The 23,317-nt window shown below is 39.0% G+C and overlaps 1 protein-coding gene across 4 annotated transcripts in view; it reads right to left on the reverse strand.

Annotated features, from left to right (window-relative positions):
• AKAP6 (A-kinase anchoring protein 6) overlaps nucleotides 1–22,874 on the reverse strand; it is a 292,075-nt gene extending 269,201 nt beyond the window's left edge. For all 4 annotated transcript variants that reach the window (XM_075754013.1, XM_075754011.1, XM_075754012.1 and 1 more), the window contains exon 1: nucleotides 22,729–22,874. The gene's annotated coding sequence lies outside the window, so the exon portion shown is untranslated. The remainder of the gene's footprint in view (nucleotides 1–22,728) is intronic.
• Between the last annotated feature and the right edge of the window lie 443 nt (nucleotides 22,875–23,317).

Consider the following 23,317-nt stretch of genomic DNA (forward strand, 5'->3'; position numbering starts at 1 on the left):
TCCTGACATTGCTGCCCACTAGCCCCCAAAAGAAAAAGTACATGAAGATTCTGGAGAATCTGGTAAAGTGAATATTAGTAGGAGTCCTGACTTTGGAGAGGCATTAAGATGCAGCAGTTCCACTACAAAAATTTCAAGCAAAAGCAGAGAGGTATCAGAGGATACCCCTTTGAGCCCAAGAAAAAAAAAATAATTAAAGAAAAAAACCAATTTTTTTGAGAATGCACACGAAACAGCTATAGCTCAAATTCGAAGGAATACAACATGGATTTACCAAAGGAGTTTGACCCTTTCCCTTTCTCACTGGCTACTTTTAGCTGACAAAGGAGAGGTAGTGAAGAAATAGCAGCTCCAAGAACAAGCGAAGACAAAGATGTGGTGCTGGTGCCCACACCCACTCTGCTGACAGATTCATGGCTCAGAATTTTTGAAGAATACTGTGAGAGGGAGAAAAATCAGAAGGCGTTGATTACTGCAGCAAAGGAAGAAACCGGTAGGTACATTAGGAGTTAAATTGTAACATAAAGCAAATCCTGCTCCTGTTATAATCTCATTTTGCTGTTGAAATTAAAGCCTGAAGAATTATGGTTTTCCACTCTTGCCTCTCAGACATTCAAGAGAGAATTGAAGCTGGGAGAAAGATAAGCATACAAACAGCAGGCTATTCTGCTTGGCAGCACCACGTGCAACAACTAGCACAAGTAGAGCAGAATGTACAAATACAGGCATACATGTTTATATATGCTTTCACTATGTGTGCTTTGTGACATCAACACCAGCACTGAGGAATTTTAAGAAAAAGCCAATGCATAAAGGCTGTTCAAATCAGGAATTTTTGAAATCTTCTTGGTATTGCAGGTCTGAAAAACTATCGAATGTTGGCAGGACACAACAGAACGATTCATCTGTGGTCCTTTTAAGCTTTTGTTACTCACAAGACTTCTTAGAGCTTAATCTCTGTATAAGTTATCAGAAAATACAGCACACTTCAAAAGAAACGCCTGAAAAGCCTCTTTTCTCTTGCAGTCTGGACCTTGCAGAATGTGACATTTCGGTCACATTCCAGCGCAAGTGATGCCTCAGTTACTGCCAAGATCATTTATAGCCACTGCAAGATCCTTGCCCTGTTGCCAGATTAGTTGTTCCTAATTTCTGTTTATCACGTCTTATCCTGTTCTGTGGTTAAACTGGTTACAGCAGTTTCTGAGCAAAGCATCTAAGCCTATACCTCAAGCAAATCAAGAGCTAGCATTTCCTCTTTGCTGGGACTCAGTAACATCAAGGGGAAAAAATTCTCCTCCACCTCCAGACAAAATAATAAAGTACTGTTACACTGCTTTTCACAAAACTCTGTTCCAGTCCAAACAAGGCATGTCCAAAGAAGTGATTGTGTGTCAGAAAAAGCAACAAGAATCCCAAGAAACAAGAAAAGCGAAATGGCTGGAGGCAAGCTGCTGCAGGAGCTACAAAGAAAACTGCCAACAAGTCAAACCAGCTTCTAGAGTAGCACAACAGCCAGGGCTGGTCTGCAGCCCAGCGGGTGCTGCAGGAGGTTTTAGCAAACTATATTGCCCATTATCTCAATAAGGAGAGGGGGAGGAGGAAAGGCAGTGCTGATAACAGCTGAGGAAACAGCAAGCCAGGGAAATGCTGAAGCAGCTGCTTGGCAGCAAACAAGCAACAACAGAAAGTACCCATCACGATGAAATAGAAATGCATGTACACACAGTTATTATATTGTATTGCACTTCCAATTCACTTTCTACCTTAATTAGAATTACTTTTTTTAAGGTCCTAAGAGAAATCCACCTTCCACATGGCTGCTCTTGCAGTAATAAGGATTAAATCAATCCTTTCTTCCTTCAGCTCCCAACTGGGAGCCAACATATGGCTTCTGAGAGGGTTTGACCCATTTCCCATCTGCCAGTGACCAAACTGCAGGTGGTGAAGTGAAGAATCGTCACCTCTCTATGAGAAAATGGAAAGACACTTCCTGAAATTAGGATGAACTGAGTCATCAAGCAAAGATTTTTAAATATAGGAAAGCTTTTTAGTATTCCAGAACTCATTACATAACATCTATGGGTATACATATGTATGCATACATGCATACATTAGGGTTTCATATAAATCTATCAGATGCAAATTCTTCTACAGTGAATATTCACTTGAAGTTATTAGTCAGTTTTCAAGATTCCCTTTAGTCATGACTTTAGTTGCTTCTAGACACCAGGTGAGGCTATGTGTGAGGTGGACACTGGAATCATCCCCAAAACACAGCAGGATGCAGTGAGTGGCTTCTCAAGCTTGTGAATTTGATTAATCCAAAAGTAGCCATATTCCATGAGTAAAAAGTCCAGTTGATAGATAAATTTGTTGCCTCAGGTAGAGTACTCCACTAAAGTGGCCTTCCTGCTTTAGTGGCTTGAGCTCTCCGTTATCAATGTGCTATATGGTGCAAAGCTATCAAGTTCATTTACTGTTATCTCAGGGTTTCTAAAAAGTGCATTTCATTATAGAATTGCCAGCACCAGACTTGTCCTGGTACTCTTGCAAAGAAATTTAATACATGCATTCCAGTTTTTAGGAACTGTGGGGCATTATTGTAACTTTACTTGTTCGTACCCTGATAGTCACTGATGTGCATCTTTTAAAAATGTGCTAAAACACACAGCATATTTTTTGTCCAGTATAGATTTTTCCAAGCTCTCACCAGCCAATGCTTGAATATGGGCATGTTCAGAGTTGCCAGTGTATCAGTTTTGCAGTAATCAAGCTCAACCATTTGTACAATTTAGGAACAAACTATTAAAGGACCGTCCCTGCTGATCCAGTTCTCCAACTTTCCTAAAGGATTTCACCCTTTATAAAACATCCATAAAAAGCAATGCACCTAGATTTGCATTTGCATTAGTTCCATTGACAGGAATGAAAGTTATTGAGTGCTAGATGACTTACAGATTGAGACTGCTAGCTCAATTATCAATGCTTTTCATTCCAGACCGTACTTTATTTTGTTCCAGTCTTAATTTGTTCATTGAGCAGCACCCATCACTTCTTACTTCGTGGAATAAAATCAAGGGCACTTTTGAATTAAAGGTAATGGCTGTGAAAATGAAGATAAAGCATTTAGCTTTAAGTCAACTTCCAATCATTCAGAAGTTATGTCTGCTACTTAGCTTTTAGCAGAATCAAAGTTCAGTGAACACCGATGTCTCATCTAAGCCTCAAGAGTGCATAAACTGAGAAACAGTTCTTATGCTTGGTAGCCAGCAAAATGTTTCCTAAGGTAGCTAGTTACAGTGCCTGAACAAAGTTATGATGGTAGTGAATCTCACAGAGGCAATATGTAGCAGCAGCCACCAAAAGTGTAATGGCGTTTTCTAGTGTTTAATTTTTCATTTGGGTCAGGTCAGAAATGCCACAAGAATGTGTTCCCATAGTACTTCAGAATATTCGAATGCAGAAAGAAATAAACAGAGAGCAAAGTAGGACAAAACTTCCCAAAAATTCACATCACAAATTGTTTTGAGACCCAAACAAGCATTTAGGCTAATCCACATGTTAGCCACAGGAATGCCTCTTTTCCCTTTTAAGAGGACTGAATAGCTTGAGAAGACCAAATAGTTTGAAAAGGCCAATATATTTTACTATACATTAAAGCTGCAGACTTCAAAGCTATCTATTTTTAGCTGCACTTCAATTTCTCACTTAGCTTTAATTTAATTAATTCTATTAATATATATAATACATTTTTCTTTAGGAAGCCATCCGTGAAAGGGACTGGAGTGGGTACTAGCTTTACTACTACCATTATTTTTACTATTACTAGTTCATTTATTTTTATATCTGAAAATGTTTTAGTCTGATAACACTATACTCCTACAAACACAGACGATTCTGAATTAATGTGATTAGGGAGATATTTCTTATCTGAAAGATTAGAAAACATGCATGAAAGGGATTGTAAAGACATGGCCAGTGTTACACAGTTTTTGCCTCTTAGGTTGTTGTTAATATTGCATCAACCATTAACCTCTGATGTCACAATTTTTTAGTCTTTTCAGTGCTAATCAGAAATTTCTCTTAGGGACATCAGAAAATATCATTGGAATTCCAAATTCTTCTCCCTGATTCTTTAAAATCTATTTGTAAACTTTTACCTGTAAGTCAGCCTACTGAGGAACAAGACTGTTTGAAAAAAACCTCCAAAAAATAATAGCTTTGTACCTACATTTCTCAGAATAAAGTAGATGAAGTTCTAGAACCAGTCAAAATATCTTTTAGAATCAGTTTCAAATTGGTTTTAAAACTTGGAAACAAGAGAAAGCTCTACAACAAAATAAATATTTTTTTCATTTTCCTATTATTTTGATCAACAATTTTAATGATTCTTTGCAATGCAACCATTCTTAGTGATTTCATATATGTATGTGAAAGTAAATGTCTTCTAAAAAAATCTTAAGAATAAACTCATCAAGGCAGAAAATTCAATGGAAATGCCCATTTCCATCAATTTAATGAAAAACAAAGAATCATGAATCACTTGCATCTCTGACTTTCTAAAGGAAAAAAAAAATTAAATTCTATAAAATGCACTAAGATAATTTAGTTATGGTACATATCTCCTAATGAACAAGCTGCAGTGATCTCATCATAGAAAAATTTAAATGAGGGGAACCAAAGTGGCTTTTTCAGTCTTGTTCCAAGCAATTTTTCTTACTGTGGGATGCATAAGGAACTTTAAATTCTGGCCCATGCAAATGCATTGAAAAAAATTTCCTGGGTCTCACTCCAGTGTTTGGATAGTTCTTCTAGTGACCTATGGTACTAAGTCAGTAGACGTCCTCTTAGATACTTTTAAAACCATAAGCAGTCTTCAAACTGTTGAAAGAAAATGCATTATTTCCCAGAGAAAAGAAAATCACTTGCCTATTAAGCTTGTCTACAAAATTTGCTGAAAAATGTATGCCTAACCTATATGCTCCAGATGTAAAAAAAAAAAAAAATATGAAATTTTGGCTCTTGTTTAGTTTCACACACAGAAAATGTCATTTATGCCAGTATTTTAAGTCCTCGACTGCTGTTTTAAAGATCTAGTTTTACTATGCTTGCATTTATGTGGTGGGTTGACCCTGGCTGAGGGCCAGGTGCCCACCAGAGCCGCTCTATCACTCCCCTCTTTCATTAGACAGGGGAGAAAAGGTACAATGAGAAAAAAAAAAACTTACAGGTCGAGATAAGGACAGGGAGAGATCATTCTCTAATTATCATCACGAGCAAAACAGACCAAACTTAGAGAGGGAATTCATCTTATTTATTACTAAGCAAAACAGAGTAGAGGAATGAGAAATAAAACCAAATCTTAAAAACACCTCCCCCCACCCCTCCCATCTTCCCGGGCTCAACTTCACTCCCGGCTTCAACCTCCGCCCCCCCCAGCGGCACAGGGGGACGGGGAGTGGGGGTTACGGTCAGTTCATCACGCGGTGTTTCTGCCGCTTCGTCATCCTCAGGGGGAGGACTCCTCTCATCATTCCCCTGCTCCAGCATGGAGTCCCTCTCACGGGAGACAGTCCTTCACAACCTTCTCCAACGTGAGTCTCCTCCACGGGGTGCAGACCTTCAGGAGCAAACTGCTCCAGCGTGGGTCCCCCACGGGGTCACAAGTCCTGTCAGCAAACCTGCTCTGGCGTGGGCTCCTCTCTCCACGGATCCACAGGTCCTGCCAGGAGCTTGCTCCAGCGCGGGCTTCCCACGGGGTCACAGCCTCCTTCAGGTGTCTCCACCTGCTCCGGCGTGGGGTCCTCCATGGGCTGCAGGTGGAATCTCTACACCCCCTCATCCTCCCTCCATGGGCTGCAGGGGGACAGCCTGCTTCACCATGGTCTTCACCACGGGCTGCAGGGGGATCTTGCTCCGGTGCCTGGAGCACCTCCTCCCCCTCCTTCTTCACTGACCTTGGTGTCTGCAGATGTTCTTACATCTTCTCACTCCTCTCTCTGGCTGCAAAAGCGCTCTCTAACTGTTTTTCTCTTTCTTAACTATGTTATCACAGAGGCGCTGATTGGCTTGGCCTTGGCCAGCGGCGGGTCCGTCTTGGAGCCGGCTGGCATTGGCTCTATCAGACACAGGGGAAGCTTCTAGCAGCTTCTCACAGAAGCCACCCCTGTAGCCCCCCCGCTACCAAAACCTTGCCACACAAAACCAACACAATTTATTAAGGAGATCATCACTCACGCCAGGGAAAAAAATGATTAATAAAGGATCCAAAGTCAGCATTGATTAAATTGAGCTCCATGCCAGAAGGATGTAGCTATTATTTTCAGAAAGTAACACAACTATTTGTATTAATAGTTTGTTGTTTTGCAGAAGCAAGTAGACAGTTTTTTACATTTAATATTTCAGATATTGCAAAGTCAGTAAAAATATCCCCCCCCCCCCCCCCCCCCCCCCCCCCCCCTTCATTTTAAAAACACAGCACATATCTTTAAAAAAGATTTTTCAGCGTGGACTGATGTTGAAGTAAATACAGGACAAATCTATTGTTTCAGGATATATATACACTGATAATTACTTTTAAGTAAAGATATAAACATGGATTCTAATTGTATTCTTATCTGTTACTTAAATTTTGTTTTCTTCATCTATGACAAAAAATTGACATATAGACAAAATTAATGGTGGACAAAACAGATGCAATAAGGGCTTCATCAGTTAATTGACTGGGCACCTCAATAATATTTAGTGAAAGGTCCTTCATTGTCAAAGGGTTCATGTAACATTTCTGACTGCAAAACACCTGTCTAAACTAAAAAGAGGACATCTACAAGTGACTTAAGAATAGAGGACCAGGCCCCAGTCGCAACCAAGCTTTCAACACTATTTGAGCTTACGAGCCCAATCATTTCAAGCATTTCACATCTACCTTTATATTATGTTAAAATATAATAGAAAGCTGGGTAATGCTGGACACAAGTCTAAATGAGGAGAGGAGTGGCTGGAGAGCAGCTCTGCAGGAAGGGATCTGGGGGTGCTGGTCAGCAGCAGGCTCAGTAGGACTCAGCAGTGTGCCCTGGCAGCCAAGAGGGGAAACCTCCTCCTGGGGTGCATCAAAAAGCACAGCATAACCAGCCACTCAAAAGAGGGGATTATCCTGCTGTATTCAGTGCTGGTGCGGCCTCACCTTGAGTATTGCATGCAGTTCTGGGCCCCACAATTTAAGAGGATGTGAAAGTACTCGAATGCGTCCAGAGGAGGGCAACAAAGCTGGTGAAAGGGCTGGAAGGAATGTCCTATGAGGAGCAGCTAAGGACTTTGGGTTTGTCTAGTTTGGAGAAAAGGAGGCTGATGGGTGACCTTGTTGCTCTCTACAGCTTCCTGAGAAGGGAAAAAGGAGAGGGAGGTGCTGAGCTCTTCTGCCTGGGATCCCGTGACAGGATGCGTGGGTATGGTTCAAAGCTGTGCCAGGGAAGGTTCAGGCTTGACATTAGGAAGCATTTCTTTACTGAGAGGGTGGTCAAACACTGGAACTGGCTTCCTAGAGAGGTGATCGATGCCCCAAGCCTGTCAGTGTCTAAGAGGCATTTGGACAATGCCTTAATAACATGCTCTAACTTTTGGTCAGCCCTGAAGTGATCAGACAGTTGGACTAGATGATAATTTTAGGTTATAATATAGAACTATTCTATATTAAATGTCAACAAGAAGAAAGGTTGATAAATTATCTTTTGTTATTTTTGATATTTCAGAGAACAGAAAAGTTAACTTTTTGGGATCTCTGCAAGTCAATAATGTCTTCTTTTAAGATGATAACTGTTCATATCTTAAAGACTACAGCTGGTATTTCAGAAAGTTCATTCCTTATTTAGCAGCTTTCTACATCACACCATTTCCTTCTTTTCACCTGGAAAATACGTTTAGTTTATGGTTTCGGTATGATTCTCTGCTAACCTCTGTAACACAGAGGGAGACAATATCTTTCTAGGTGGCAATAATACACAACTTATTCCTAAGTACAGATGGCTCCATCAACTTATTTTGTCAACTACTGCCTTCAAAGGTTCCCCAAAATCATTGAGAACTGTGGTGGAAGTATTATTGCCTTTTTTGACATATAACTATGTATTAAGGACTTACTCATTAATTGCAAGCTTATTGCCAAGGGGGTAAGTACATAGGCCTAAAAAGCTTTGTAATGGGATATGCAGCATTTCACTGTTAAGCCATTCATCCACATCTGGTCTAGCTTAGCAGTGACCTAAAATCATTACCATATGAAGGCTCCTTCCTAAGTTATGCAAAATGAACCTATTTAGTCCAGTTTTTAAACTGAGGAAATATCCACATCACAAAAGACCCATTAAAACATCCTGCAGAGTCTCCAAGGATTTAAAAAATGAGCTTGCTTAGCCGAAGTTAAATTTATTATTATGTTCTTAAATTGCTGCTGATTCATTTTCTGCATGCTGTAACCATACTGGATAATGCCATTAGATATATTTTGATGCATATTGTACTTTAAACTTCTTAGACTTATTCCCAATACGACTAGAAATAGTGCATCATACCCATTAGATGGCCACAGAGGAGTTTGCAATGTTCTTGTTATTTTGACAGGAGCTGAATAGGAGTAGGAGCCTGTGGAGTCTTTATGCAGCAGTTAACTTCTGGCCTGCTTGTATCAGCTCTTACTTCATTCTCCCTCAGCTTGTTACAGCCCACAGCAAACCCATTCAGCCTGCAGCAACCCAATTTCTCCCCTCTTTTGCTTGAGGTAGTTCTTTCCAAATTCTTTCTTCCCGGTCTGTGCCCTTTCTCTAATGCTTTCTCCGGACTAATTCACCAGCTGGGCTCTTCCTGGCTGCCTCTCCATATCAACTTGTGCAGCAGGGTGCCCTGATACCACAAGCACCTTCTTTCTTCCTCTCAAGTCCCTTCCCTGTCTGCCCAAGCATCCCAAAGGGATACTATTGACTGTCTCGTTTAGCACTCCCCACGTATTTCCAGCAGCAAGAATGGCTTAAAAAAAAAAAAAAAAAGAAAGAAAAAATCTAACCTGTCAATAAGTGATGGAGGGAGTACTTCATAGAATGTAACAGGTCACATAGGAGCTCATGTTACAAATCTTCAATATCCTCTCACATACCTGCCATGTTCCAGTACGTTCCTTTGCAGGCCTGTTGTCAGACTCACACAGTATGTGTTTTGGGGTAGGGAGGAGACACTGAGGACTTTTGTTTGCATCTGTGCATGATTTCATATGCTAATTCTCTCTTTCCAACAACATTAACAATAACAACCACCACATTAGAAACATAATGCTAATACCAAAACAGATCATAATACTGTGTTCAGCCTATTTGTGTTTAGATTCTACAAAAACAACTGGCATCTACTGTACCTACTGTTGATTTTTCCAAAATTGGGTTGAATTACATTAGCAGATGGAGCTGTGGATCTTGAAACTAATGTTCTTACTGCCTGTGTACTTTGTCACTATTTTCCCTGCTTTTTCATTAAATAGGACTTCATTCCCTGAGGCTATCATAAATAATACGTGTAAATTCATGTTTTAAGTTTGCCATTATGCTTAAGTTCAAAGAAATCACTACCTGAAACTTTGTTTCCTGTACAACAAGAATCTTTTATTCTGAAATTCAGTATTGGGAATTTTTCACATTACAAATAAGAGCAAAACAAAACCACCAAAATGGTAAGCCAATATCAAGCAGTCTAGCTCTCCCCACATAAAAATCAACGAATTTTTAAATCTTACTTTCAGGCCATGGATATCTTTCTTGGCCTTTTAGAAAATAAAGCCACACATCTCTAAAGCTCTTGATGCATTCCTCAAATTTTGGCTTCTTTACACTTTTAAAGCTTGATACTATATTTCAAAAATTAAAGCCAGTATAAAATCCTTCAAATCTGGTAAGGTATTTTATCATCACTCAGGAAGGCAAAGAATTCATGTTAGCTTCTTGAAAAATGAATCTAAAATGCACCTGCATAATATTACTTGTGCTCAGATCATAATCGGCTTTCCAACACACAAGAAATACTTTAGCACTCCTCAAGACTCTAACAGCAACCTGAACGTCACAGATGATACCAATAACATTTTCATTATTTGGCAGGAAACTGGGGAGCAAGATTATTCCCAAATCTTTACAGTCACACAGCCCTTTTTGAAACCTTTGAATCTCAAATGAGGCACACACATTTCAAATGGTTTTGCCACTTCCAAGGATTCTGCTTGGCTTCATTCCATTTACCACATGACGCTTTCCTTGGGGAAACCACAGAACCAGAAAAAAAACAAAACCAAAACCCACACAACATGGGAAGATACTGGGCCTGACGCTTATTAATGACTAGTGTAAGCCTATAAGAATAAGACCCAGAGGTTGATATTTCCATTAGAAGTGAAACATGAGAAATCAGTACGAACAGAGTTAGACCTGAACAAGAACTAAACACCTCATGAAGCAAGTTTCAGTGGCATGTCTGTAATAGCTGCAGCTGAGAAATGATCATGAAAAGAAAGAAGTGCTAAGGTAGCTTCAAGACTAACCTTGTGCTGACATTTCTGGGCTGCTCCAAGACATATTTTATAAGCACGCATGATCATCACAGGTAATAACTAGACTAAACCCCACTCCAAGCAGCAGTGCACCCACAGCTGCTGAGCTGCAGACCCTGCTCCTCCCAGCCTCCGCACTGCGCTGCTCTCAAGGGAACTCTGACAGTCTTCCTCTTTGTCACTGCAGCAGGAATTATCTCATTGCAACGCCTGGGGGCCATTAAAGTACCATTATATCCTTTTAGCTCCCTCACTCTTATTTAAGAACCAAAAAACTCGCTCTCAGAAGCTCACATTTTATTTGTGCATTTTTTTTTAATCAGGTTTTTCCTGCTGTGTTTCAATATGTTCTAAATTTGTTTCTTGGAGTCAAAGTTAATGTCCCTGGCACACACACTTGATGAGCTAGTCAAGTGAATGCTTAGTTATCACTCTCCATTCCCACCCCCATACTTCTACTCCTCTAATCTCTTTAATTTTAGAGAACAATATTTTTCCTCCCCTTAAAAAAAAAAGGAAATTATTTGTGTTGCATTACCACCCAAAAAGTGTAATACTAGGCCCTAGTACGATTGATAATGATGGCGAAACTTTTTTCTACTCTCAGCACCACAGAGTTGCCACTAGATTCATAAATTTTATATCAATAGGCTGGTAATCTGACCCACATCTTTATCAATTCTCTAAAGGGTCACTGAAAGGAATTTTGTTTGTTATTGCCAGTTTCATCCCATTTGAATTTAACTTTGATTCTGTGATATTTAAAATATAGGTCTTAGAAGAGATTGTTAAAATGCTGCAAACAAACTGTAGCAAATGACGTCTGTTAGTATAACCAACTCTGAAGTTTCTTTGATTACAAACAGCGCAACCATTCATAGAGGTTTAGTTTGAAAAAATAGTCATGTTGCAATAGTATATTACTGAGTATTGTATTTCTTTTTGTGCAGATCTTTTAGGATTACTTGAAACAATTTTCAGAAGGAAATTTGAACCATTTCCAATATACACATTCTCCATCCCATTTAATTATTCATTCTCTAGTCTTTGTTGAACATAGACAATAGCATTTCCATTTTAGCAAATAATATAAACTAATTTGTGAAGTTAGATTTAAAATATATGTAATTAAAACTGAAATGCTTGTTTACAATTTTTCTGATCATAGAACTACATAGATCAGCAGAAAAGATCTATTTGGTCTTTTATTCATCAGTGCATTTCTGTGTGTAGTTCAAGATGTAGATGCAAGACAAGGAACTACTGGAGAGAGTCCAGCGGACGGCTGCGAGGATGATTAGGGAACTGGAGCATCTCTTGTATGAGGAAAGGCTGAGAGAGTTGGGTCTGGTTCAGCCTGGAGAAGAGAGGACAGAGAAGGGATCTCACCTACACTTATAAATATCTAAAGGGCAGGTGACAAAGAGGATGGGGCCAAACTGTGTTGAGTGGTGACCAGTGACAGGACTAGGGGCAATGGGCACAAACTGGAACACAGGAAGTTCCATCTCAGCATGAGGAAAAACTTCTTCACTCTGAGGGTGATCGAGCACTGGAACAGGCTGCCCAGAGAGGTTGTGGAGTCTCCTTCTCTGGAGATATTCAAAACCCGCCTGGACACAATCCTGTGCAACCTGCTCCAGGTGATCCTGCTTTAGCAGGGGGTTGCACTAGATGATCTCCAGAGGTCCCTTCAAACCCCCACCATGCTGTGATTCTGTGATACCTGCTTTTGGTTTTAAGAAAGCTACATTTTGCTTATGGCACAGCTAGCAGTTATGAACTATCAAGAAGACAAGGAGGACTTAAACAGGGTCTTATGGCACAGATCATACTTTCTTCACTTTCAATAAAAGGCTTTGAAAGGTGGGAATAAGGCACTGTGCATGCTGGCCCAGGAGATAACCACCTCTAAGTACATACATCCAGCATTTTTTCTCATAAAAAGATTTAATCTACCAAAACAATTCTTTTCTCAGCTCCCTGCAGGGAGGAGTGAAATGCTGGACTTCCTTCCACTAGGCTGTCAGGATATGTTATTTTGTTGATCAAGGATCTTCAAGTACCCAATACTAATCAGCCCAAGACAGGCTAATTATAATCCCTAAGGCCTTCTCCAGTCTAGGAAAATATTGCTAAAACAAAAATAATAATTCTGAGCCCTGCCAAACTGGCATTTTTCCTGGCTCCAAATGCTATCAAATTTCACTTTCAGAACATACAATTTTCAAATCGGATGTAGAGGGGGAGGAAATACCATTTCACAGACTGAAGGTTTGTTGATATTCTCTACAACCTCTGCCTTCCCTGTGGTTCTCCCATACCAATGAAAGCACCAGACAAATCAAAGAACCTTGTTTTGTCTTCATATGTTTGATTAGGTAATTGCTGTCCAGAGCCTGAATTTATTAAGGATTAGTTAAAACCATGATGTACTAGTCAGTTTATAAAAATACCCAAAACCCACTCATACTCCATCAACAATTAACACCCAATAGGAACACAGAGAACCACACAATTTCATTTAGCCATTCAAGGAAGTTCAAGAAAATATGCTGCTGGAATTCAAATATGTCTAACATTAATTTTAGGTGCTGAGTATAGCATACTAGCTTGTTTTATGTACATATTATGTACATCCTTAGATTATTTTCCTTAACAATTCAAAGGATGAATACAGGAATCAAAGCTACGTACCAGTATATAGGTCTAAGAAAGACTAAACTGAAGCAGATTCTAAATTATATTTGGAGTCAGAAAACAATACAGGTTGATTGTGGGGGTTACTTTTACTCCTGATCACTCATAAGGTGCCTTTCTTGCCATGCTCCTCTTCCCTGAGCTAATGGCACATGAATTGGAAATACACATCTTTAGCTCACTTGACACTTAGAAATGTTCTGGTTTCTATAAATAAATAAGTATTTATTAGACTGGAAAGAACTATATCACCAGAACCCAGGGGTTTGCCTAATTCAGAACAGATGTTAGTCCTATGTATCTTACATCTCATTTTAATCCATCAGTCATTAGCTGGTTTGGGTTGTTTGCTCTCTGAATAAAACCTAGGCAAAAAAAGTTTAATCAAGATCAACAATAGGGGTTTTAATGAATCAGCAGTGACTGAGAAAACAGCATTTTGTAGAATAATTCTTATCAAGCCCTAATCATGGAAAGGAGCCCTTGAAGACCATGCAAAAGCCTGGTGGGTCCCCCTTCTTTCCCAAAAAAGGAATAATTTCTTCTACAGCAGAATGGCTGTATTCAGGTTGTATTGCCTCGCTTTACAGACTGGGTGTTGCTGCCTCTCTGTCTATATGGAAATCACTTAGACTCAGCCAGCAGAGATATGTGCTTGGTCTTTTCAAACTTAATTGTAGAATTAAGCTTTTATTTTCAATTAAGCAGGCTCAAGAGTTTGGCATACACTACTTATAAATGTAATTTTTGTGTTGCCAAAACCACAAAGTTTTCCATACACTTGGTAAGTCTTCTACTGTTCTGGAATAAAGGATCGCACAAAAATCCTAAAAGCTAGTTTCCTTCCTTTAGATTTTTACATTTTATTTTCAGCACCCACATCTGTCTTTTATTCAACAATGTTCCCTTGCACCATTCTGTCTGGCATCTGCTACGTTCTTGCCCGTATATGTGTGTGCATGTAAATTGATAGTAGTGTCATCTAGCACTTCCACAGAGTGCTTTACAAAGGGCATCAGTATCATGCCCATTCCACAGGTGATGAACAAGAGGCACAAGTTCAGAGGCAATGTCCAAAGGGCACATTTAGTACCAGAGCCAGAAGCAGTTTCCAGGTCTCCTTGATTCAAGTGTCACAGGCCGCTGCCGAAGGCTACCTTTTTGCAGCATATCATTTCTCTGACCAGTTCTTATTCTATATCATTTTCCATTAAAATTTTAAATTAAACCCAGGAAGTCCTCAAACTAGTTTTGGTACGTTTTCATTACAAGTACAGGAGGGAGAACACCTAAGACCTTTACCTCAAATATTATCTCGTACTAGCATTCCCACATAACTCACCATTCAGGCCCTCGACATTTCTCCATATTACCCAATGAGAAGAAGGAACAACAGACATTTGAAGAGGATTTATCCTTTTTGACCAAAGTGATTTTACAAGTTACAACAAAGAAAAGGGATCGCATAGGTGGAACCAGCAAATGAAACTAAAGTTCCAATCCAAGTCAAAATGGCATAATGAAGCTAAACAAAAGGAATAATTAAGAAGTTTTCTGCATAATTCACAGAAATACAAAATCAAGTCTCACTGTTTCCTTTAAAAAGCTATAGCATTGCAAACAGGTGCCAAGCACTTGGAAGGTTAAAATTGTTTTCTTCTGAAAAAGCAGTCATCATTGTTGCTGATACACTGTCTGTTCCTACATCATGCACTGAGCGTATTTGGACTCCACCTTCTCCAGATACAAGAAAATCAAAAATGTCCTAATTATTTTCCAAAGTATCTGTGCATAATGTCATCAAAAACTAAACGGGGATGGTGGTGGTGGTAATGACCTAGTAAAATACTACAATGAAGTTCTGAGAAGGAACAAGGTTAGATCATACTCCAAGTATCTATAAAATACACCCTGCATATTTTAAAACCTGACCCTTAAAATGGCAACTTGCATATCTGCTGTGTCACTGCCTTAGCAACAGACTAGACATGCTGAAATCTGACAGCAGCCTTTTCCAACTGAAGATACGGGGTTTGGGTGGGGTTTTTTGTGGCAGTCAAAATCTGGTTTATTATTCTATCAAAATATGGTATGCTTTAGGAGACTAGCAGTGCAGCCTGAAGTACAGGAAGGATACACACTTGTTAATACAGAACTGCCTTGGCCAAGGAATTAGCCTCCTCAGCAGGAAAAGCTGCTTCTAAACATGATCTAACACACTTGAAAATTGTAAGCAGCCTGGAGTAGCTACATGCAACAGCTTTGAAAGATGTCCTTATTTGAAAACATTCTCAATAGACCCTAGTTATTCTGTCAATAGCACTCAGCTCTGAAGTGCAGTTTTTCATGACAAAAACTAAGTGTTGAGAAAAGTCTTTCATTAGTTTTGTCGTTGCTAACTAGTCAGTATTTTATTTGAGTTTCTTTAAGGCTTGTCTTGCAATATCAACTAAAAACAATCTTACACAGCCCTCAGACTCGAGACTATCTGGCTCCTTTCTTTTTGGTTTGCATTCACTGTACGAGTTCTATAAGCCTCCATCAAATAAATACCTGTCAAAAATCTTAAGTCTATTGAAAGGGCAAAAATGCAATACAAGTCACCTGTTCAACATTATTTCTCAGTAGGCTCACTTACAACCATATAAGGCTGTACTTTGTAGTGCAAACAAGGCATTGATTTTTACTTTCCAGTTTCCTACTTAATGAGCCTCATATTTCAGTAGGCAGGTATGTTGTTTTCTTAATTTTATCTATTTTGCAGAAACATTTTTAATAAACTTCCTTGGCCATGAATATTCTGTCACAGCAACCTGTCAAAGGACAAGCACTGTCTAGCCAATAGAGAAAACACTGTTTTAAAACTCTTAAAACAAATACACTAATTTCTTTAAAAAAACTAAGCGGCACACAACTTTTTGTTGCCGACTAAGCATATAAAGATCCAGCTTCCAGCAACTAAGATATGGATTTTTATTATTTGTTTAATTTTTTAAACTGTACAGTTGAGGTTTGTCTAAAAAAGGTTGGCAAGCAGATCCTCCTCTTTTTAAAGACTAGAACATTCCCAAGCTCATTGTGTTAAGTTGCAGCCTAAGTTAGGGTAGGTAACAATCATTTTTTGCCTTAAATCCCTTGAAATTTTGTGGATCTCCAGTATGAGCTCAGCTTTACTCAATGCATCCACCACAAACAACAACCAACCAACCTCAGAAAACAAACACAGAAACACAAACAGGAATGTACAAAGACAGATAAAAGATTATATTCTTCTTGAAGTACTATACGAGCAATAAGAAAAAAAAAAACTTCTTCTCCCAGGTCTGCCAAAGGTTTTCTGAGAAACTTGGGCATGTTACTTATCCCTTATGAGGGATATTTAGGAAGAGTGAGGAAAATAGTTTCTCATCTTAATTTAAACTGAAAATTAATGCAATCTAGTCAAGAAAGACTTAAACATTTCTCAGGTATTTGTACAGCTCCTAGCACTGGAAGGGTCCTATCTAAACTTTGGTAGAGATATCTGAATTGTGTTTTGTTATTTTAAAACATAGTAACAACCCAAAAGTTCTATAATTTTTCCATATATAACTTTTTATAAACCACTTTTTAGAGACTGTCCAGAGGAAATGCAGCTTTTTTCCCCAAGGTATTTAAATAAGAAATGAAGGGCAACTTGGTAGAAAAGAGCAATTACAGGTGTAACATTCAGGAGCAGAAAGCTGGAAAGAGCAAGACACAGAGGAAGTCAATCCATGATAGAATTGAGCAGGAGCTGAAAACAAGAAATGTAAGTCTAACACAGTGTACAAGGAGGAGTTATGGAGGTTAGGTAGGATGCATTTTAAGATTGAAGAAGAGACTCAGCTGCAAGCTTTTAGTCCAGAAAGAAAATGCTGCAAAAATGACACAGCAGAAAGAAGGAAAAAAAAAAAAAAAAAAAAAAAGGCTTGCTTTATATTCATATACGTGTGTCCTTTATTTTATCCATGCACTAAGCTGGTAAAAAATTCATATTATCCTTTGACAGCTCATGAAGCAATTTCATGTCTGCATCCTAATCCTGAAACTATGACAACGTCCAGCTTACAAGACAATCAGTACAGGACAACTCTTGAAAAAGAAAAAAAACCAAACATATGCATAAGTAATAGATTTACAGTCAGATTGAAAACAGAACTAATTATTGCAGTTAGGTGCTCCCTCACCTAAAAGCTAGGACTTCTTTTAGTACAACCTAATACTAACCAAGGCCTTTTTTTTTTTTTTTTTTTTTAAATGTGTCAGCTCCCAAAAGACACTCTACCATGGGGGGGTGGGGAATCTATTTCATAGAGCTATTTCCTTACAGAAATCAGTATGACTTGAAAAATCTCTTTGCCAAAGAGAGAGAGCACATTTTGGCTATATGCTTAGTATACTTGATGTCTCTGAGAAAGTAATTAGAGTCAGTGGACCAGCAGTACTTGGGGTCAGGCCTTTCTGTGCCTGCCCTCAGCCTCACAGAAGCCTGACTGCAGCATGGAGGGTCCTGCAGTTCCCCTTGCACAGCGCCTTTTTACTGCCTCACCCTGCAAATCAGTCACCCAGAGAGCTGACTACTTGACCTGGGTGCTCTTAACAGTTGCAGAAGCCACTTAGCTGGTGAAGGTAAGAAAGTGTCATTACAATTCACAGTGCTCATCCTCCACCCTTAACTTTGAGGCCAGTACTCTCCACAGGACACAATGATTATCCTCCAGGCTGGAGGACACTTCACTTATATTCACAAGCTATCTCCACTTCCAGGTGCCTTAGAAGACAGTAATTCACCAGGTGAGAGAAAGCCCCTCTTTGCCTGGCATCAGGATTGAATACTGGACAAGAAGCAGGTGGCAACAGCATTTTGGCCAAGGGTGACGCGGCAAGCCTGTATCTGACACGCGCCATGAGAACTGAGAGTTCACGCAGAGCGGAGAGCATCCCTGGCTTTAAACATCTTGTCTGGAAGTGGCAGACATTGTAAACTGCACAGAGCTGAATTTTTTGACCTTGGAGGGATGAAAAGCTGAGTCAGCCTTGCTGGGATTCAAAGTACCCAAGAGTCCAGATATTTGAAACCTGTAGTTCAATCACAAAACAAGAAGGGAAAAGCTATCTGGATTGTTTTTTTCTTTATTCCCCACCCCTTTTCTTCATGAAGCAAAGCTTTTCTGAAGGCATTTTAAAAATAAAAAACCTTTTGCTTCAGAAAAGCACATTTTGATACTCTTAAAGGGTGATTTTCATGATGATCCTTCTGATGTAACATATATATACACGTGTGTGTACATATATGTAGCATGACTATTCACGTAGTTAAAGTTATTATGACCGTACCAAGCCAATTAAGGGACTTGTGCATTTTTAGGTTTGACTTGATGGGTGTGAAGTGGGGTTAGGTGCTTTGATTTTAAAATCAGTAGAAAATGTTCGACACAAAACTAGGCATGAGAAAGAAAACACTCCGTGGGCCTTTGTACAAGAGAACTGATTAAAAAAGCATACGTGTCCACTCAGCAAACAGGGGACAAGGATCCTTTAAGCACCGACATAATAGAAAATGGCTATAGCAAGAACTTGTTAGGGTTAGGAACGTAGCTGAAGTTTCTCTTCCCCTATGTCAAAGCCTGCAGAAACTGAGAAGCCCAGGATGGCAGCTGCCTCTTCAGGAGAGTTCTGGATCATGACAGTGATGTTGGATATGGTTGCCCTTCGGTTGCCACTGCCATCCACTGTGCATCCTGCTCCCCCACTGCATAAAGCAGCAATCTAGACTGCTCCTGGCTCTCCGTCCAGCTCAGCTTTTCCTGTTGCTCCTTTCTTTCCTGTGGCAGGAAGACCTGGCCCTGCCCAGGTGACTGGTCACAGGGGTAAGGTATACAACTTTTATTTTCTGCAGCTGAAATCTGCCTTAATGAGTGGCTGTTTTCATCAAAAGGACAAAGCAAAGGGCACTTTTTTCCCCTCCAGCCCACAGAAATGTTAGTATTCAGACACGTTAGTTGCAAGATGATCCTTTGAAGTGATCTTTCTATTCATCTATGACTACTTTTATCCCAGTACGATGTCTCATTACAGAATATTCAGACACTTCATTGTATAGCATAGGCCATACCTACAACACAAAATATAAATATACTATTTCAAAAGACAAACTCAGTATCTTTTAATACATATAAATCTTTCTTCTTTTAAATACAAATCTGGAATTTCAGATGTTCTGACCAACTGTACCTCTCTCTGAAGCTAGTAGCACTCAACATACGCAGACACACAAAACCCCACCAAGCCCAGAATTCTGTCAATATTTCTTTCACGACACAGTAGTGGTTTTAAGAGAAGGGTGCAAGTAAATTATGACATGGCATATGATTTTTTTAATTATTTTTAATTTCTCAATTACTTTGAAGGAAATATTTCACCAGCATTTTGGAAGTGCCACCAGTTCTAATAAAGGCCTGAGCACCTCTGATGAAGAGGACTCCTTTGACTTGACTTTCTAGGGATGAGTTCCTGGACGCAGACCTATTCCAGTGCCGTTGGGGGCTGGGATGGATGGGACACCCACCATGAGACATGACCTACAGAAGATAAAGTCTAGAGCACAGGGTTCCCTCAACTACTGTTTAGAGAAGAAAAAAGGTTTTCTTCTGCAGAGGACATGCTCTGATCCCCTCTCAGTAGGCTTTGCATTGTCATATGCTGACAAAAAAATCCACAGAGTGTTAAAATTGTACCAACTGGAGTTGGGTTTTGTCATCAACTCCCACAGCTGTTTTGGGGGTAATCAAGCTCCTGTTTCTGTGTTCAGTACTAAGCTACGTAGGAACTATTTAATTGACGATACAATAAAATCCTTTAGCAAAGATTAAACAGGAACATCCTTTCAGCTCACTAGTATACGCCCATCTCCAACTATACATCAGTATGAAACTGCATATACAGAAGTACTCCAGCCTCCAGATTAAGTGTCCAAATTCAGCTACTTTGGACAGAAATATATGTATTTACAAATTGTATTGCCTTCAGTAATGATGAGCAAAACCAGCTGTGGAACAAAACTGAAAGCAACACACTTTTTCTGCTGTTGGACACTGTCTTACACATAATTGTATCAATTATGAATCTGCCTCAACAGCAAGCAAAATTATATTACATCTGTAGTGTTTCTGCATTCAGTCATGCTCTGACTCAGGCAATCAGGCTTGCTTTTTATAGCAAGATCTGCTTCATCACTCCATACTCTTCCATATCCTCATATATGGACCTCAGTGAAACAGTTGGGCCCATATGAAAATGAGTAGGAAATATTCTACAATCAAGACATTCAGCTAGAGTCAGAATAAGCCAAGATGTTCACCAAGAAACAAGTAGTGTCATCCCAGCTCCATTATTAGCGGGTGTTTCCCAGGGCAAACAATGCTGTGAGAAGGGTGTGGAATAGAGAGTAACAAGAACTTTTAAAACAATTATGTTTGGAAAACAACATGATTTGCATTCTCATTATTAGAAAAATAAAATCTGCACTAGGGGCTTCATAGCAGGCCATCTCTCCATGAATACTGTCAAAAGTTGTTGTTTTTCCCCAGTGTTTCCCCTAATTTTTAACTCTAGTCTGAGAAATTGTAGTGATAATCAAGTCACTGGCAAAATCTAACAAAATACGTTGCTATTATTAATAAAGGCATAATATTCCAACCAAGCATGTCTTACGCTCAAGCCTTATTAACTGTTCTTTGATGGTCCCTAAAGTTGCAAGTTAAACGCGTTGCTCACCAGCTCTCTTCACATCTCTAGTTCTGACACTAACCAGACATCAGCTGTCCCGCCCTCCCTCCCTCCCTTCCTCTTGCTAACTCATACCTTCTGAGTTTGCCTGATGAGAGCACAGCAAGTGCAGGAGAGCACTACTTTCACGCTGTAAAATGCATCACAAATAAATAAAGCAACATCATCCTAATGCTCATTTACAGTCATCTGCTTTGTGTTTTGCAGTAGGAAAAAAAGCCAACAAATGTACCCAGACCATGCTGAAAAAAACACACATGATGCAGTACGGACTCTAATTAAGATATAGGAGCTCCATTCCAGCTTGTGCCAGACAAGAGCATCACACCCATCCCTATGAAGAGCTCATTATATTTACTACTCCGTACTTTATCAAGTATAAGGGACTAAGCCTCACAATAAATACAGACATCACTACAAGATTAGCAGTTGCTATTTTTTCTTGCTGCACTTTTGTAATACAAACTACACAGAGAGAGCAGAGCCAGAGACCACTCCCTAATTCCTAGTGGACATACTGATCAATTAAAATGACATGTGTCTGGTCTTTTCTTTCCTTCTAATAGCAAGCAGCTGAAAGACTGAATCTTTTAAATGTGCAAAATCAAGCAATTAATGTTGTATACCATCCAGCAAGATTAACTTGAAGTTAAGCAAAATTAGCATGGCCTCCAGAAGCAAGACCTTAATAGAGAATAAAAAATACTGGACATTGTAAAGAATTGCTAAATATTATAAACGTGATTTTAACCAGCTTGCTAAATATAAGAGATATGTATTTCTTTCCATGGTAGAGGCGGAAGATGTTATAATTATTCCTATTATTGTTTTATTCATAGCAAAACCCCTCAGAATGCCTGAATCTTTAGCTACACCTTTTACTGCAGTTGCAGCAGAAAAAAACCAAACCACCAAGTTGTTTTCCTTCCAGTAAAAGATAGATCTACAATTCAGTAAATTCTTATTATTATTAAAAAAACCAGATTGAAAGTCAAACAGTAGAAAAGCTAAAAGCTACTGTACTTTCAAAATACCTGGTTATTGTTTGACAATTATATCAATGTTTTGCTTTTTTAAGAATACCAAGAGAAATAGAACAGGACTGAGCCATGTTTAAAATCAATACTGTTCAGTTGCTTGTTCAGTACTGGTTTGCAAAGTATTTTCTGTACTATCACGTTATGGAAGGCCAATGAAAGTAAATAGGTGATATTCATGCTATTAAAATAAAATAGGTTAAAAGAAGAGCTACACATACTAGGAATGCTTAAATAAAGAGACAGGGAAAGGAACAAGCTATGTTTACGCGATTAAAATTGAAAACAGCTATTCTTTCCATTTAAGCAAATCAGACTGTAGCAACTTTAATTGGATTGTGAAATTTAAATATATTCTCTTCAAATCTTCAGGGTATTATCAGAAATGCAAAGACAAGTCTGAACATTCAGACTGAATGCGTTTCTGTAGGCCTTTGTCTTAGCCTGTCTGCCTGAAAAATAATATTTAGGCATGCAGCATCTTTCTTTAAAATGATTTTCACAAGGCAAAACCCACACAATCTTATATTAGGAAAACCTCATAAAACAGGAAAATATAATGGTGCAATTAAAAACAGCACAACATTTTGCACTTACCATGTCCCGTTCAAATCATCCTCTTTTGATGTTTACAGCACATCTGTAAGATGCAATACTAGGAGGTGCCTTGTGTGACCTGCTGCATGATGCTGTGACATCAGTTCAGATGATGCAGCTCATTATGGGAAAGACTGCTGTTGCCATGGCAACCGAGATGTGATACGAATCCTTACTGCATTTCCAGGGGAGTCCGAGACAATACGGAAGCCCTTTAAAGAAACAGACGAAATGCAAACAGGCTTTTAAAGTACTGTGCCATAGATTTTAGAGCCCACATTCAACTACATGCCTTTTATTAAGGAACACTTTAGACAAATTATTCCTGCATGGTGATACACAATTGAGATGTATGAGCTATAAATTATTTTTATATTTAAAACTTAATATCATGTGTGTCAATTTAAGAACAAATTTTATAAGTCAAATTTGTTTGTCATGTAAGGGAACCTTACTTAAAATAAACAGTCAGTAGTATGATTTTAACACTAAGGCTGTAAAGACAATAGTTATCGAACAGTATTTTAAGAAATACATATATTCACCCTGCCCCACCCTGCTCCTACATCCAATCTGTCATTTACAAGAA

Source organism: Balearica regulorum, chromosome 5, assembly GCF_011004875.1.
Source record: "Balearica regulorum gibbericeps isolate bBalReg1 chromosome 5, bBalReg1.pri, whole genome shotgun sequence".
Taxonomy (NCBI): Eukaryota; Metazoa; Chordata; class Aves; order Gruiformes; family Gruidae; genus Balearica; species Balearica regulorum.